Source organism: Lycium barbarum, chromosome 6 (assembly GCF_019175385.1).
Source record: "Lycium barbarum isolate Lr01 chromosome 6, ASM1917538v2, whole genome shotgun sequence".
Lineage (NCBI taxonomy): Eukaryota > Viridiplantae > Streptophyta > Magnoliopsida > Solanales > Solanaceae > Lycium > Lycium barbarum.
The window spans coordinates 3,654,291-3,671,123 of NC_083342.1; the positions used below are offsets into that span (position 1 = coordinate 3,654,291).

General features: G+C 35.9%; 1 pseudogene; it reads left to right on the forward strand.

The window, feature by feature from the left end:
- Window positions 1-928: 928 nt before the first annotated feature.
- LOC132599470 (agmatine hydroxycinnamoyltransferase 1-like) lies at window positions 929-4,889 on the forward strand (annotated as a pseudogene).
- Window positions 4,890-16,833: the final 11,944 nt, after the last annotated feature.

Genomic DNA, 16,833 nt, shown 5'->3' on the forward strand with positions numbered 1-16,833 from the left:
TCTTATCATGTTGAACCTTTTTGTTTTTTAAGGAAACAAGTGTAATCTATCTTAAAATTTCTCACAAGTCAACACTATGAGTCAATGTTTCCGCGTCACTTGGTAATTGCTACAACTAGCAGCTTAAATTAAACAAAATCAAGATTAAAATTTGACTAGATTACATTGTACTTTGCTCTGCCTTTTTATGCTAATTAGTTGAGCAAAAGTCGGTGGTAATGGTATTAAACAAAAATGGTCAAAATCTCACACTATCACTATGAAAATACAATATTCTTTCTTTTATTGATCTCTTCAAATCCGAATAAATGATCTAATAAGTTATACATGTTTGTTTGTTTCTTAAACTCATCGGTCTTTCAATAAATATTTGTTTATTCGTCTGTTTAGTCGCTTAAGTCAGCGGAACATCTCATCTAATTTGTACGTATTAAAATCTTACACATTCTCTCCTCCTTTTTTTTTTCATGAAAATATGAGAAAAAATGAATTATTCATTTATATATATAGAAGCCGATTGCAGAATAAATCTTTTGGGAATTCCAGCATCTAAAGAAAAAAAAATATATGTAATGTCATCTTTGATTAGGAACTAGCTAAGTTGACTAGTTAAGCACCAAGACAACTAGCTAATTAGTTGAGTTTGAACAACGAATCTTGAACCTGCCCTTAACTAACAAGCCTTGTTTCTTCTTTTCTTATTTTCATTTGTTTGTAGTATTTTATTAAGTGCTGAATTTTTTGTTAATCCCTACTAGACGAACACATCTTATACAATAGTTAAAGGAAGATTAATCTGTATGCATGATACTTTATAAATACAAGCCTAATTGCCTTCATCAGTATCTCAAGCAAAAGAAAGCTTTCCATTTTATCCAATTAATCCTTAGATCTTTATCAGCTTAGCCAAAAACAAAAGGGCCTAATCATGAAGATGAAAATAGAGAGTACAAGAATCATTAAGCCTTTCTATGAACACAAATCTCCTTCAACGAAAAGTCACATTCTCCTTAGTGTCTTTGATAAAGTCACATATGAAGCCCGTATTGCTATCATATATGCCTATCGCCCTCCCACCCCACCAAATACCACAATTGAATTGGGTCTTCGAAAAGCCTTGGCTGTTTATCCTGAATTTGCTGGGAGAATAGGAGAAGACGAACATGAAAATCCAGTGATTTTCCTTAACGATAAGAGCGTTAGATTTATCGAGGCATTGGTCAGTAGCACCCTTGATCAAGTAATGCCCTATAAACCTTCACCGACCTTGCTAAACCTACACCCTAGCTTGATGATTTGAAAGAATTGGCACAAGTACAAGTAACTAGGTTTACTTGTGGCTCCTTGGTGGTTGGTTTTACTTCCCACCACATGGTGGCAGATGGCCATTCCACTAGCAACTTCTTGGTTGCATGGGGCAAAGCTTGTCGAGGCCTAAAAATCAATCCACTTCCTTTGCATGATCGTACAATTTTTACCCCTTGAAATCCTCCACTCATCGACTATAAGCATAAGGGAGTGGAGTTCATGTCTAAGTTAGAGAAAAATGGGCATTCACTCAATCAAGCTCATATACCAGAAGATATAGTTGTACACAGAGGCGAATCCAAGATTTCAAGAGGATGAGTTCACCATTAGCTATAGGACTTTTTTATTTCTTTTGCTTTTGGTTCGCTTAAGCGCCTATGTTTTTTTTTTTTTCCTTTTGAGACTTGGGTAATTAGAAATAAAGGGAAAAAAAAGTCAATCGACGTAATATAATAATAATAAAAAATGAGCGTGTCACGCCCCGAACCATGGCCTGGGCGTAACACGACACTCGGTGCCTGACTGCATGTGACCGAGCGAACCACATGGCTTGCTGAACCATCATGAGGCATACATGAGCGAAAACATAACGTGAAGTGCATGATGAGCTTTTATAAGACATAGTAAGTCGTAATATTAAACATAAATACTTAATTAAGTCATGAATGCGAACAATATCATAAATGAGCCAAACCGGCTAACCAACTCTAGAAATCTAACATGACACTTGGCTTGTCTATGAAACCTCTAACATGAGTCTGAAAAACATGTAACATACTTGCTGGGACAAGGCCCCCAGCATACCTTTATATGAAAAACTAGATAAAGAAAGAAGATGCCAAACCCCGAATGAGATTGGGCTCACCAAAAAGCGGGTACGTGCAAATCCTAATGAGCAGAAGCGTCGTCCTATAAATCTGTACCTGTATCGTGAAATGCAGGCCCCCGGGCAATAAAAGGGGACGTCAGCACATTGAATGTACTGGTATGTAAAGCAACTGAAAGAAACAACATGGGACATGGAATAACATGATAAGAACTGAAACTGAAAACCTGGACATGAACATGAGCATGAGTACATATATATAACATAAGTAAAACATGATAAGTAGGGAGAGAATTTCATAAACCGACACATGATATCACCACGTGGATACGTGGAGTCTGGTACCTCGCCGGACCAGCAGATCCCCTATACCTTGCCAGGGTATAAGGTGGTAACGTGCCTGATGGATCCATTCAGTGTAAAATTAAGGTATCGTCCTAACTGGGCGGAGCGATCCTTGTCCTATGGTGGCTACATAGTTTCAGGCTATCTGAGCCTTTTCGGTAATTCGTGCAACTCCAAAAAACATGAACATAATATAGTTGGCTAAGAAGCCCATGATTTTTGTGAATAAACTTGTACTTGTCTTGTAATCATGATTTCATGAAATAACTTGTAAACATGGTTTCATGAAATAACTTGTAAACATAGTTTCATGAGATAACTTGTATTTAGTATGTATGTATCTTGTATCATAGCATGAAAGCAATTATATAATATAGTTGCATGAAAACTTGTAGACATGTAGGATATTCGTGAAATAATCATTTTTATTTAAAAACATGCATGCAAGAACCCATGGAATACGAGATATGAGTTTTCATGGATTACGGACTGATTCTCAATAATCATATGGAGTTATTAAGAACACAAAGATAGAATCATAGCAACTCATACATAATATAATCATGGACATGGACCTAGGGTTATCATGAGCATAGTATAGAATAGAAATCCTAGTTTTGTAAAGTTTCATACTTTACGGATTAAGAGGCGTGGGGAAGAACAATGATGTTCCCACACGTAGATAGTAACTCTACATACCTTAGTCGCTCCAAAACTTGAATTAAAGACTTGAGCTTTGAAGAAGATTTCCAAAATCTTGAATTCTTGAACCTTGAGATGGGTTTTCTTGAAAACCCTAGTTTTAGAATGATAATTTCTTGTTTAGATTACAAGGATAGGTGTTAGAATTGAGTTGGAATAATTAGAGTAGGCTTACCTTGGTGTTCTTGATGATGGAAGAGGGTAGGAAGTCGTTCTAGGGCTTGAAGGGATGAAAAATAATGATTTGAACTAATATGGACGAATATATACTGTTCTGGAAAAATTAATTTTTTGGCCTAGTTAAATACTGGCCGTATTTCAAAATACGGGCCATATTTTGAAATACAGGGCGTATTTTGAAATACGGACAACACTGCCTTTCTTCAGTAAAATGGCCATAACTCTTTTCGCAGATGTCCGTTTGACCCCCATAATATACCGTTGGAAAGGTATTTCAAAGCTCTACAACTTTCCTGAAGGAAGTTTTCCCAAATTCTAAATACGTTTTGAAATACGGGCCGTATTTTGAAATACGGTCCGTATTTAACCATTTGACATCAAATTGCCAAATTCCAGAATGCTCAGAAATCCTTGGTTTCAGTTTACGATTTGAAATACGGGCCGTATTGTGAAATACGGTCCGTATTTAACCATATGACATTCAACTGCCAAATTCCAGAATGCTCAGAAATCCTTGGTACCAGTTTACGATTTGATTTACGGCCCGTAAACTGAAATACGGTCACTGTTCATGGGCGTAAATTCCCATCCTACAACGGAACAGGGAAATTTCAATTCCCGCATTCTTTATCTGATTTATAAGCTTACGTTAAAGTACGAGGTGTCACAGAGCAGGAGCTTAGGTTCAATCCTAAGACCCTGAGGAAATAAACACAGCACCTAACCAGTGCTCTACTCTGCCTGATTTGACCATGTATTCCTTTAGTTAATATTAGATATATTTTCAGAATTACACACATAATATATCGAGTTTAAACGAGTGACCATATGTTCACGTGACCCAAATTTGATACCTACATTCGCCTCTGGTTGTACATAAAGTCCATTTCACAGTTGAGTTTCTTGCGAAACTTAAAGCCAAGGCGTCTTGCATGAATGACAACAAAAAGTCTTATAGCACTTTTGAAAGTCTCATTGCACATCTATGGAGGGCCATAACCAAAGCTCGTAGGATAAGTGGTCTTGAGACCACTAAAATAAGAATCTCTGTTAATGGAAGCATGAGGTTGAATCCTAAAGTAGCCAATGAATACTTTGGAAACTGTGTCCTTCGGGCATTCCCAACTGCAAAAGTGAAGGACCTTTTGCGAGAACCTCTTCCATATGCAACAAAGCTCATTCACGATGCTGTTGCAGAGGTAAACGATAACTATTTCAGATCATTCATTGACTTTGCCGATAACAAAGTGAAGGAAGAAGATCTCGTCCCAACAGTAGAAATGGACGAGAAAATACTTTGCCCTAATCTTGAAGTGGACAGCTGGTTAAGGTTTCCGTTCTATGACTTAGATTTTGGAACTGGTTGCCCTTACATTTTCATGCCTTCATATTTCCCATCAGAAGGCGCGATGTTCCTTCTACCATCCTACTTGGAGAAGGAAGTATTGACGTCTTTATTCCTCTATTCCAAGACAACGTGCCCACCTTCAAAAAAATTTGCTATTCCTTGGACCGACTTGTAGACTAAAAACTTCAAAATGTTGATTAGTTTGCTCTTCATTTTTTCAAATTCTTCTTGTACTTTTAAATTTTTAGTTTTCTTCATCCATAAGTAGGGGTATGCGTCCAGTTTTCATTCAGGTTTAGTTTCATTCAGATCAGTTTTGGAAAAAATAAATTCCAATTCGAACAAGAAAATGTTTGATTTGGTTTGGTTATAATTCTCTCTTTGATTCAATTTTCTCTGTCTGGTTCATTCAACTTTTCAAATTTGTTGTTTTTTCCTTTTCATTAGCTATACGGGATGGAGCAAAATAATGTATATGGTAAAATTTGAACGTACCATATGGTATTAAATATTACTTATAGAGTATGATATTTATAATCCATCGAAACGATGCGTACTATTTGGTATGATATTTATAATCCATAATCCATCGTATTTGGTTCGCTTGGACATTAGTAATTACAAACTACACTAGATCTTATACTTATCGCTGGCAAGCAAACTTTTTCAAGGACAACAACGTAACTGCCATCATATTTTAAACACAGTCTAATAGAAAATGCATAGTTTCATATTCTATCAAGTATTAATTATACTCTCTCTCTCTTCTTCTTCTTCTTCTTCTTTTCGGCTAAAGAAAGGCAACTTAAATCATGCAGAAATTAAGAAGATTTAATACATAAGGGACTGATCTTGTTGAATCAGTTCCATATTAGTCTTTACGAAAAAATAAATTAAACATGAAAAGGAGGATAATTTGAAAATACATGTTTGCCTCTCGATGGATATGACATATTAGAGGACGTCTCATAACCTCTAGGAGAAATCTGCAATCGTTCTGTTAGAAATAATGTTTCAATAAATCAGAAAAAGAAGGGAAAAGATGTTACGATTTCATCTGAGAAAGAAGAAGGAAGAATTTTCGATACAAATGATGCAGTCAAAGACACAAACATAAGGATTGGGCCTAATCCGAGTGGGCTAATGGTTTCATCAACATTAGATATTATGGGCTGCATAAACAAAGGCCCAAACTGTGTAGACACTGGCTCAGGCTGCATAAACAAAGGCTCAGACTTATCAACAATACAAGATACAAGGAAGGAGCACATGTCTGATGAAAATGACATCAAACAAATTTCAAAAACAAATTCAACAGCTGTACAAAATGCAAAGGCTAGCTGGATATTTTATTCCATTGTTTGTTATACATAGACAAATAATAGTAGGACAGGTGGATTAGGGTACATAGTAGAACTTTACTTTTTCGTCCAAATGGACTTGTATAAATTAGCATGTACAGTGCAAGCAATACACAGAAAATTCTCTCAAATCACTGTTCCATTATTTTTTCTTTCACGTTCAGCATGTGCAAAATAAAGAGCATTTTGTGCCGGTGAATAAATTACTTCTGATGACAATACTTGCAAATCTGTTTTCACTATCAGTAGATAGTAATTTTTAGTGACAGTTAACTGTGCTTCTTTGCGTAGAGCAATCAATTCAGCATGGAGCTAGTGTCGAGTTTGGTGAACTAAAATAGTAGATGTCCATAATAATATAAGTTCAAGTGAGTGTAATCTTTCTCGAAATTACTCAGAAGTCACGAGTTGAGCACTTGGTACTTGCTCTACTAGAAAAGTCAAAATAACTCCAAAACTTATCTGCTTATGTTTTGTCTTCTTTTTGGTAAAATTGTAAGGAAATTAAGTCAATTTTAAAACAAATGAATTAGATTGGTCAAATTTTCATTACACACGAGATGGTTCAAGGTCAGGTATTTAGTCAAAATATTATCTCACACATTTTGACTAACTAGCTTTAGTTTACGTGTGTTGCACGTGTGTATCACGTTAATTAATAAAAAATATATAAAGAAGAATAAATTATTGAAAAATAGTAATTGTCGTTAAAATAAATAAAATATTTATTTAAATGATGAAATAAATGCAACATGACATACTAATATATTATGTTGTATCACACCTGACATTTTTTTATAGACAATATTTTTGGTACATTTTCTTCTGTTGCGTTGACTACTTTGTATCTAAGTCTGAAACTCTTTTGTCACACTAAGACCAATTAACGATTAATCAAAATTTTGTGAATGTAAAATAGCAAATGGGGTTTAAATTAATGTAACAATCAATAAATGGTTATTACTCCTTTCTCACCTAATATCTCTTCATAGATAATGTTTTTGTGTATGTTTTTTTTGTCACTTCAATTGACCTATAATGACCAAAGTTCTAATTGACGACACTAAATATTCATCTTAAAAGTTCAATATATCATTGCCCGTGGAAGAAAACATATCTTAGAAATTATACAGTCCTGCATTAAAAATTTTGTGACTATGCGTTTAGCAATTTGAAGTAGCCAGGTTTATCAGTTAGTAATTTTCCTTTTATAAATTTATCTTTTAGAAAACAAGTGTAATCTTTGTCGAAATTACCCAGAAGTCACGAGTTGAGCACTTGGTACTTGCTACTACTAGAAAAGTCAAAATAACTCCAAAACTTATCTGCTTATGTTTTGTCTTCTTTTTGGTAAAATTGTAAGGAAATTAAGTCAATTTTAGAAAAAATGAATTAGATTGGTCAAATTTTCATTACATAAGAGATGGTTCAAGGTCAGGTATTTAGTCAAATATTATGTCACACATTTTGACAAATTACACATTCTCTTTTCTGGTAGTAGTCAGGTTAGCACTTTGAGCCATTTATTATATGGAGAAAAAATCTTTAAATAGCAAGCCGAAAATTTGATGATATTACAAATTAAAGTTAGTGTCTCGCAATGACAAAATTGTGGCAGGTTATTAGTATTACCCCTAAAGCTAGCGTGCAGAATATTGAAGAGAACAACTGTAAGAATGAATTATGGGGCAAGAACAACATTGCGTACCTTTTAACACAGATCGTTGAACGCACCACTAAAAAACCTTACCCCAAATTGAACTTCGATTCACTAGGAAACGAAGTTTGATTACCACAAACTAGATGTCTTTTTTTTTGTGTGTTTTTGTGTTGGATAAGAGAAATTTTCTCCGTTAAGAAGAGAAAAACATTTTTTTTTAACCCAAGGAAGAAAACCCATATGCATCATATTTGAGAAGTGAGGAGTGGTTCTATAATTTAACCCACTTTCATTAACTGCAGTTATATTAACTACCTTGCATTAACTACTCTTATTCGTATCTCCTAACCGGGTCGGGTTATAGCCCATATGAGCGACCCACGATACAATTTCAACAACCACCGAAGAAACCAAAGACTAACTTCGGATCTATCAGAATTCATGCTCTCATACCATGAAAACATGCAGATTTAAATAGAGTCGTAGAAAAAGTACAAAAAACCCCCCAATTAATTAGAAAGCAGAAGGTCGAGATGATTTGTATTGTAGAAACTACCGAAAGTATTTTTTTTGATTAACAAAATAGCTTTAGGTGCTATAGGCCGAAGTGCACATATACTCGATTTTGGGACCACCATTTAAGTCATAATGTTGTGAGTAAGGCTGAAGTTCAATCATGCATTTTGCCTGAATCTCAGCCTTACGTGGCTAAATTCAACTATTTTTGCTTAGAGTTGAAGGACTTTAATTTTGCTTGAAGTTCATGTACAAATATAACTGAAGTTTAGTCATTTGTTTAAACTGTATGCATAAATGCTTGAACTTCAGCGTATGCAAGTAAAGCTTGAACTTCATACATTGCATGTCTGAAATTGTTTCGAAGTGGATAGATGTGCAAAAAGTTTTAAAAGTATATACAAATTAAACTACGATATTCAAATAAAGTACCCGTGAAATTTTTATGTCGCTATATCAGGGCCGGTTCAACAAGATCGGAGGCCTAAAATCAAACTTCACAGAGAGGCCCTAAAAATTTTTTAAAGAAAGGAAAGACTGTCAATTTTTTTTTTTTTTATTTAAAGTCCACTTTTCTACGTTTTTTAGATCTGAAGTCATTAACTACTGTTTTATAATACATTTGTTGTAAGAAATCCTTTTCAAATTGTTAATATAGCTATCAAGAGCTCCTTTTTGAGATTTAATTAATTCTTCAACAAACAAACAATTTTTTTTTTGGAATTTGAATATTTACAACAGTATACCCAATGTAATCCACTAATGGGATTTGGAGAGGACAGGGTGTACTCAAGTCTTACCCCTACACCTTGGCAGGTAGAGAGGTTGTTTCCCATAAACACTCAACGCAAGGAAAAGCATATTAAATCAGTACGGAATTAGAATATTTAATAATAAGAATAGTAAAAGCGGTGAACTAAAATTTAATAATATATACTTTATGATGATTTTTTAGAAAAAATGTGGCCCTCAAAAAGTTGGGGCCCCAAGTCACTGCTTTACTGACCTTACGATCGAGCCAGCCCTGTGCTATATATATGTACATGAAAATAAACCGAAAGATCACATACAAATAAATAAGAAAAGTTTTGCACCCTCTTCTTCCTTTGGGCCACTCTGACTTGGGCTTTATGTTGGATCTGTATAATTCGGACCAACACCGGCAAGTCCAACTCCAACGCTCATTTGCCGGATGAATCCATGTACTACTCTACCGATACAATGCTATGTTATATAGGTTGAAGCGCACGAATATCCAATTTTGGGACACTCATTTAAGTCATATTTGCAATGCATAAGAGTTTGCAAGTCTATCCACTTCGAAATAATATGAAGTCCAAAATGTCAGCAGTTTCTAAAAAAAAAAAAAAAAATGTCAGCAGTCTCATGTGGCTGAAGTGAGTAAGAGTTTGCTTGACTTAAGTCTTTTTTTTGCCTGAAATTTAAGTACTTTTCCCTAAAGTTTATGCACATATGGTTGAATTTAAGCCGTTTTTGCTTGAACTTGAAGCAGAAATGCCTGAATTTCAGCCATATGTAACTTCAAACACTGAATATCTGAAATTGTTTCAAAGTGGCTGTAGACATGCAAAAAATTTTGAAAAGTAAATACATGTTAAATAGTGTGGTATCTAAGTAGATTAGACTACCCCGTGAAACTTTTACAAGTACTGTAGTATATCATACTAATTGATCTAACTAGCTGCGGTTGTATGGACAAAAGAAATAGCTGCAAGTATAACTGTATAATCCAAGGATATCAAGGAAACTAGAATTAATATAATCATTAAATTATTAAAAAATAAATATCAACAATCAGTGCTAAGTGCCATATCTGAAACTTATAATGGTTCATCCGCATCTTATAAAAATATATATTCCAAATTCCAGTCCGTTAATAAAAGAAAAGTAATTGCAACAAATTGTGCATGGATGATCCAATTAATCTGGTGTTACTTTTGACTTTCACCTTAATTTATAAAACCATACACCCAGAAAAGCGGATTTTATTATCTGGCAACTTTATATATAGTGCTTTATTTATTGTTACTCATAGCCACCCCTATTAAAGATATTTTAACAGCACACATATATTAGTAGATACAGAAGATAATTATTTCAATTAGCACACCAAAGTCAACACATGGATATACACCAAATGTCAAATTGTTTTTGCCAAACAAAAATAAAATACTAAAGCAATGATCCATCAGCTTGATCAGAATATGTCATGGATGAGATAAATAAAAAACTTCAAGGTTCTTTTATTCTCGTTTCACCTTTTTGAATTGTGTTTATGTAAGTTTGGGTTTGATTTTGATCTAGGTCGTGATAAACAATTATTAGGTGTTTGAAAGTTTGGATTAGTATTTTTCTTGAAAGGATTTCTCAAAAATAGTACTTTTGTTAGTTTTGATAAAAAAAAAAAAAAAAAAAACCTACCTTAGCTAGCTTGAATTGGTCGTGTATTATCTCTGCTTAACTACTGGTTTAAGACCCTACAGTTGAATTATGGATCGTAGAAATTATGGCAAAACATATAATAATTTAGCTAACCTCTAGCCGTGTTTGTTTTTCCCACAAGAAACATTAGAAAAGAAAACTTTTTTTACCTACACCGATAATTGTGTATTTATAGGGAATCAATTAGGATTTTAAGTTGAAAGTTAACTAATTAATGAGTTAACATGCTAACTACTAACTAGTATCTCTTATGGATGAACCCGACTCAATAATATTTTCCAACCCTTCTAATTTCCATATAATAATTTGACTTGATATATTTTGGAAGACAAAAAAGTGTATTTATTCAAACCAAGAAATAATGTTAGTGGTCTTGTTAGATTATGTTCTAGTTCTAGTGGAGTTACTTAGAGCCCGTTTGGATTGGCTTATAAGTTGCTTATAAGCTGTTTTCAGCTTTTTTGAGTGTTTGGCTGGCCAACTTAAAGTCATTTTGTGCTTAAAATAAGCTCAAAAAAATAATTGAGTCAGTTTGACTTAGCTTATCTAAAGTAGCTTATAAGCTGTTTAAAATAAGCCCATCCAAACAGGCTCTTAGTCTAGTGGCACCATTCTATATCCGTACTCATTTATTTGTAATGGGCTCGGCCCACATATGTATGTAGTGGACTAGATTCAATATAAGCCCAAGGAGGCTCTTGTATCAGACAACAAGTCATTTTGATATTTTGACAAAAGTAAATAAAAATTCTCTCTCTACTTTTTCTTCTCTCTATGAACCGACTTAGTCTCAATTTGTTTTCATCAATTTTCGTCATGGATTAACCAAATTAACATGGTATCAGAGCTTAGATCCGTGTAGATCGGAAGAATAGCTACCGATTGATCTTAAGCACATTCGATTTCGTTGAATTTTTGTGTTTGAAGTTTTAGTTCTCCGCTGCAAATTTTTATCTTGAATTTTATGACAGCGCTCAGTTTGTTGTCACGTAATAGGGCTAATCGAGTGATTTTGCTTTCAATTGAGACATTTTGCTTGGTATATCAGTGCGTGCAAATATTTGGGGGGGGGGGGGGGGGGGGGGGGGGAATCTAGGGTTTGTTCTTCGTCGGGTTCTTTTTCTTCGTAAATTTTTGGTTTGGCTTGGTGTTCTTCGAAGCTATTGTGTCTTCTGAGTACAAGAAAAGTGGTATTTTCAATTTACTCAACTTACCTTTGTGTTTCTAGATAGTTGCTTGATTGATAATATTTTTTCTTCGTATTCACACAATTTTTTGGTTGTTCGTTGCTTAGCACATCTAGTTAGTTCCTTGTAATAGTGATAGTAGTTCTTTTGCGATGATTTTCTGTGGTTGCATTTGCGTGATTTTGAGACACTACCTAATTCTGAGAACAATAACGCCAATTCTCCTTCGGTTACAAACACTGCAATTGCATCTCGTGCTGCATTCCCTGAGGATGACTATACTCATCCATGTCACCAACTCTATGTTCACCCTTCAGATATCCTAGGAGCCTCCTTGGTTCTAATTCCATTTGATGAGTCTGGATATGGAAGTTGGAGACGCCACATCCTAGTTGTTTTATCAGTCAGAAACAAGTTGTATATGACGGATGACACTTCTCAGAAACCTCCCTCAACTTCACCTTTGGCCAGATAATAGCAGAGGTGCAATGATTTGGTTGTCTCCTGGCTGAGTATCTCACTAACAAAGGATATAGCTCGTAGTGTTGAGTACTCAGAATATGCTAAAGATATTTGGTCTGAGTTAGAGGATAGGTATGGCAAATCAGATGCTGCCAGAGTATTTGAGCTTAAGAAAGACCTAGCACATATATCTCAAGGTTCCCTTGACATAGCTTCATATTTTAACAAACTCAAGCAACTCTGGGATGAGATTGCTGCCCTTTCTTTCAGTGGTGTGAACTCTTGTTCTTGTAGTGCTAAGTTTGAATATAAAAAAGATGTGGATGTACAAAGAGTCTACCAGTTCCTCATGGGTTTAAATGACACTTAAGTCCAGACTAGGAGAAACATACTTATGATCAAACCCTTCCCATCAGTCAGCACTGTCTATAGCATCCTATTGTCTGATGAAAAGCAAAGACAGATATCCACATCATCCCAATTCTCCACCACCTCTGCTTCTTTCAATGCTGGTGCTTCCAAGCAACATTTCATATCCAAGGTGAACTTTAGTCCTCAGACTATACCATTTTTTCCTAGGGGCAACAACTTTGACAATTCAAAGGATCATCTCTTTTGCAAATATTGTAAGAAGACTAGACACGCCATAGATACTTATTATAAGCTACATAGGTATCCACCAAACTTTAAGTTCACCAAGACTGGTTTCAACAATAAGAAAACTGTTGCTCTTGCTGATAGTCAGTCTTCTAAATCTGAGCTTGCTATGGTACCTAGTAATGCTACATATCCATCCATGATACCTGGACTCAACAAGGACTAGCATTCCCAGTTAATAATGTTGCTTCTACATGCTCATCTCAATGCTGATGGTTCTGGGAATGTTGCCACATCTGCCTCTGCTAATTTTGCTAGTAAGATGATTTCAGAAAATGTGTCTCCTAAATGTTGTTTGCTTTCCCAAGTAGATACCTTTGTTTGGATTATAGATTCTGGAGCTTCTGATCACATGACATCTCATAAAGAACTAATTTTCAATCTACACCCTTTACCTGTCCCATATCTTCTCTCCTTGCCAAATGGGTACAAAGTCAAGCTGACCAGTGTAGGATCTTTGACTTTGTTCCCAAACCTCACCCTTCATCATGTGTTATACATACCTACCTTTCAGCATAATCTCATTTCTGTTCATAAGTTGTTGAGCAACTTGATGGTTTTATACTATTTACCAAGGTACATTGTATTATACAAGCCCCTTCTCTGAAGATGCCTGTGGTACTTAGTAGATTAGCTCAAGGGTTATACAAGCTGTTGTTAGCCCCTGCTACATCCTCAACAAGTTCAAACTCTGAAATTTCCTTTTCTTATAACTCTTCATCTGTTTGTAATTCTCCAGTTCCATCTTTGTTTAGTTCCTTTACTAGTACTGCTTGTAGTTCTGACATTAATAAAATGGATGTAGTTTGGCAATATAGACTTGGGCACATTCCTTTTTCCAGGATGAAAACTATCCCAACCCTTAATTATCATTTAAACCTTTCCCCCAAACAGTCTTTTACCTATCCAGTCTATCCTCTTGCTAGGCAAATCAGGTTATCATTTCCTGATAGCACCATTAAAACAACTCACCCTTTCTAATTAATCCATGTTGACACTTGGGGTCCTTACCACACTTCTACCTATGATGGATCCAAATACTTCCTAACTATAGTTGATGATTTCTCTAGGGCCACATGGACCCATCTCATAGGTGCCAAAAGCAATGCTTTTGATCTTCTCAAATCCTTTATTTCCATGACTGAAACTCAATTTAATTTGAAAGTCCAAACTGTTAGGAGTGGTAATGCTCTGGAGTTAGGCTCTAGTACTGTAGGTTCCCTTTTTTTCTCTCAAAAAGGAATCATACATCAAACTACTTGCCCACATACCCCCCAACAAAATGGGGTAGTGGAAAGAAAGCACAGGCATCTCCTTGAGACTGGCAGAGCTCTTCTGTTTCTCTCCCCATTAAATTTTAGGGGGGACTGCTTTCTAACTACCACATACATGATTAACAGATTTTCATCCAGTCTTCTTAATGATAAATATCCTTATGAGGTCCTGCACCTCAAGCTTCCTATATACTCTCATCTCAGGGCTTTTTGGTGTCTTTGCTACTCAACTGTTCCTAAGATTCATAGAGATAAGTTTCAACCTAAAGCTGTTCTTTGTGTTTTTTTAAGGTATCCCTTTGGCACAAAGGGTTATAAGATGTACAATCTTATTACTCACTCTTGTTTTGTGTCTAGAGATGTTCTATTTCATGAGCACATCTTCATTTTTGACAAGAAATTATTCACTCATTCCTCTGTCAATTCTTTTCCCCTTTCTAGTTTCTTTGATGATCCCTTTCCCACCTCTATCTCCTCCTCTCCTGCTTAGGACCAATCCTTTCCCCTAAAAATCCACCATCTTCCCTAGTTCATTCCCCTCCTTCTCCTATGCATCTTCCTTCTCTTGATCCTCCTACTTTCCCTCAAATTCCTCCACCTTCAGTCATACCTCCAAGAGTCCTCCAGGCCTCATAAGCCTCCTGCATATCTCCACCAATATGACTGCAATTCATCTTCAATTAGCTCCATCCCTAATTCTAATCAATCTTCTTTTACTTGTGACAAGCATACTGTGTTTAAGCCCACTACTTACTCTCAAGCAGCTGCTGCTCCTGAGTGGCAGGCTACTATGCAAGCTGAATTTGATTACTTAACTGAAAATAGAACTTGGGACATTGTTGAGTTACCACTAGGTAAGAAACCCATTGGTTGTAAGTGGGTATATTAGGTCAAATATAGGGCTGATGGAAGTTTGGAAAGATATAAAGCTAGATTAGTGGTTAGGGATAACACTCAAGTGGAAGGTGTGGACTTCACTGAGACCTTTTCTCCTGTTGTGAAATTATCCACAGTCAAAGCTCTGATTACTATTGCTGTCAATCGAAAATGGCCCTTATTTAAACTAGATGTAAATAATGCTTTTTTACATGCAGACTTGGATGAAGAATTCTTCATGAAGTTACCCCCGGGCTTTGTGTTCCTGATTCTCCTCCCTCAGTCACTCTAGCATGCAAATTAAATAAATCTCTCTATGGATTGAGGCAAGCTTCTAGGCAGTGGTATGCCAAGCTGTCTGAAGCATTGTGTCATAGAGGTTATTCTTCCTCCTTGAGTGATTACTCTCTCTTCACAAAGGGCTCAGGTCATTCTATGGTTTTGGTAGTGGTCTATATGGATAACATTATTCTCATTAGTACTGACTTGGCTCAGATTTCTGCCCTCAAGAGTTTTCTTCATGGTCAATTTAAAATCAAATATTTAGGGTCCTTGAATTATTTTTTGGGCATTGAGGTCCTCTACTTTGAATTTGTTGTCCTCCTCCATCAAAGGAAGTTTATTCATGATCTGTTACTCAAGTATGATTGCCTTAACTGCTCCTCAGTTATGTGTCCCTTGGAATTGCATGAGAAGCTATTAGCTGGTTCTGGTGATCCCTTACCCAGACCTAATGAATACAGGCCCGTAATTGGGAAGTTGAATTTCCTCACTCATACAAGGCCTGACCTGTGTTTTGATGTCCAGCATTTAAGTCAGTTCATGCAGGACCCATGTGTCCCTCACATGCAGGCTGCCCGGCGTCTTCTCAGATACCTCAAAGACACTTGTAACTTTGGTTTATTCTTTAACAACACATCTGATCTTTCTCTGCAAGTTTTCTGTGATAGTGACTGGGTTCTTGTCCTGATAGTAGATGATCTGTCACTGGTTTCTGTGTTCTCTTAGGTGGTAGAATTGTGGGTTGGAAATCTAAAAAGCAGCCTGTTGTCTCCTTATCCTCAGCTGAAGCTGAATATAGGTCCATGAGCAAGGCAGTGGTAGAAATTACTTGGTTTTCCAGGCTTCTCTCTGATTTTGGTGTTCATGTCTCCTTGTCAATTCCTTTGTTTTGTGATAATCAGTCTGCCACCTACATTGCCAAGAACCCAATCTTTCACTAAAGGACTAAACACATTGAGTTGGTTTGTCACTTTGTGAGGAGCAAACTCACTGAAGGCCTGATCAGTCTTCATCACACCTCTAGTGCCACTCAATATGCTGACATGTTCACCAAACCCTTGGTTGGTGCTGCTCATCACCTTCATCTGCGCAAGTTGGGCGTTATTTCACCCTCCAACTTGAAGGGAAAGTGTTAGAATATGTTCTAGTTCTAGTGGAGTTACTTAGTCTAGTGGCAAATTTCTGTATCTGTACTCATTTATTTGTAATGGGCTCGGCCCACATATGTATTAAGCGGACTAGATCCAATATAGGCCCAAGGAGACTCTTGTATCAGACAACAAGTCATTTTGATATTTTGACAAAAGTAAATAAAATTCTCTCTCTACTTTTTCTTCTCTCTATGAACCGACTTAGTCTCAATTTGTTTTCATCAATTTTCGTCAT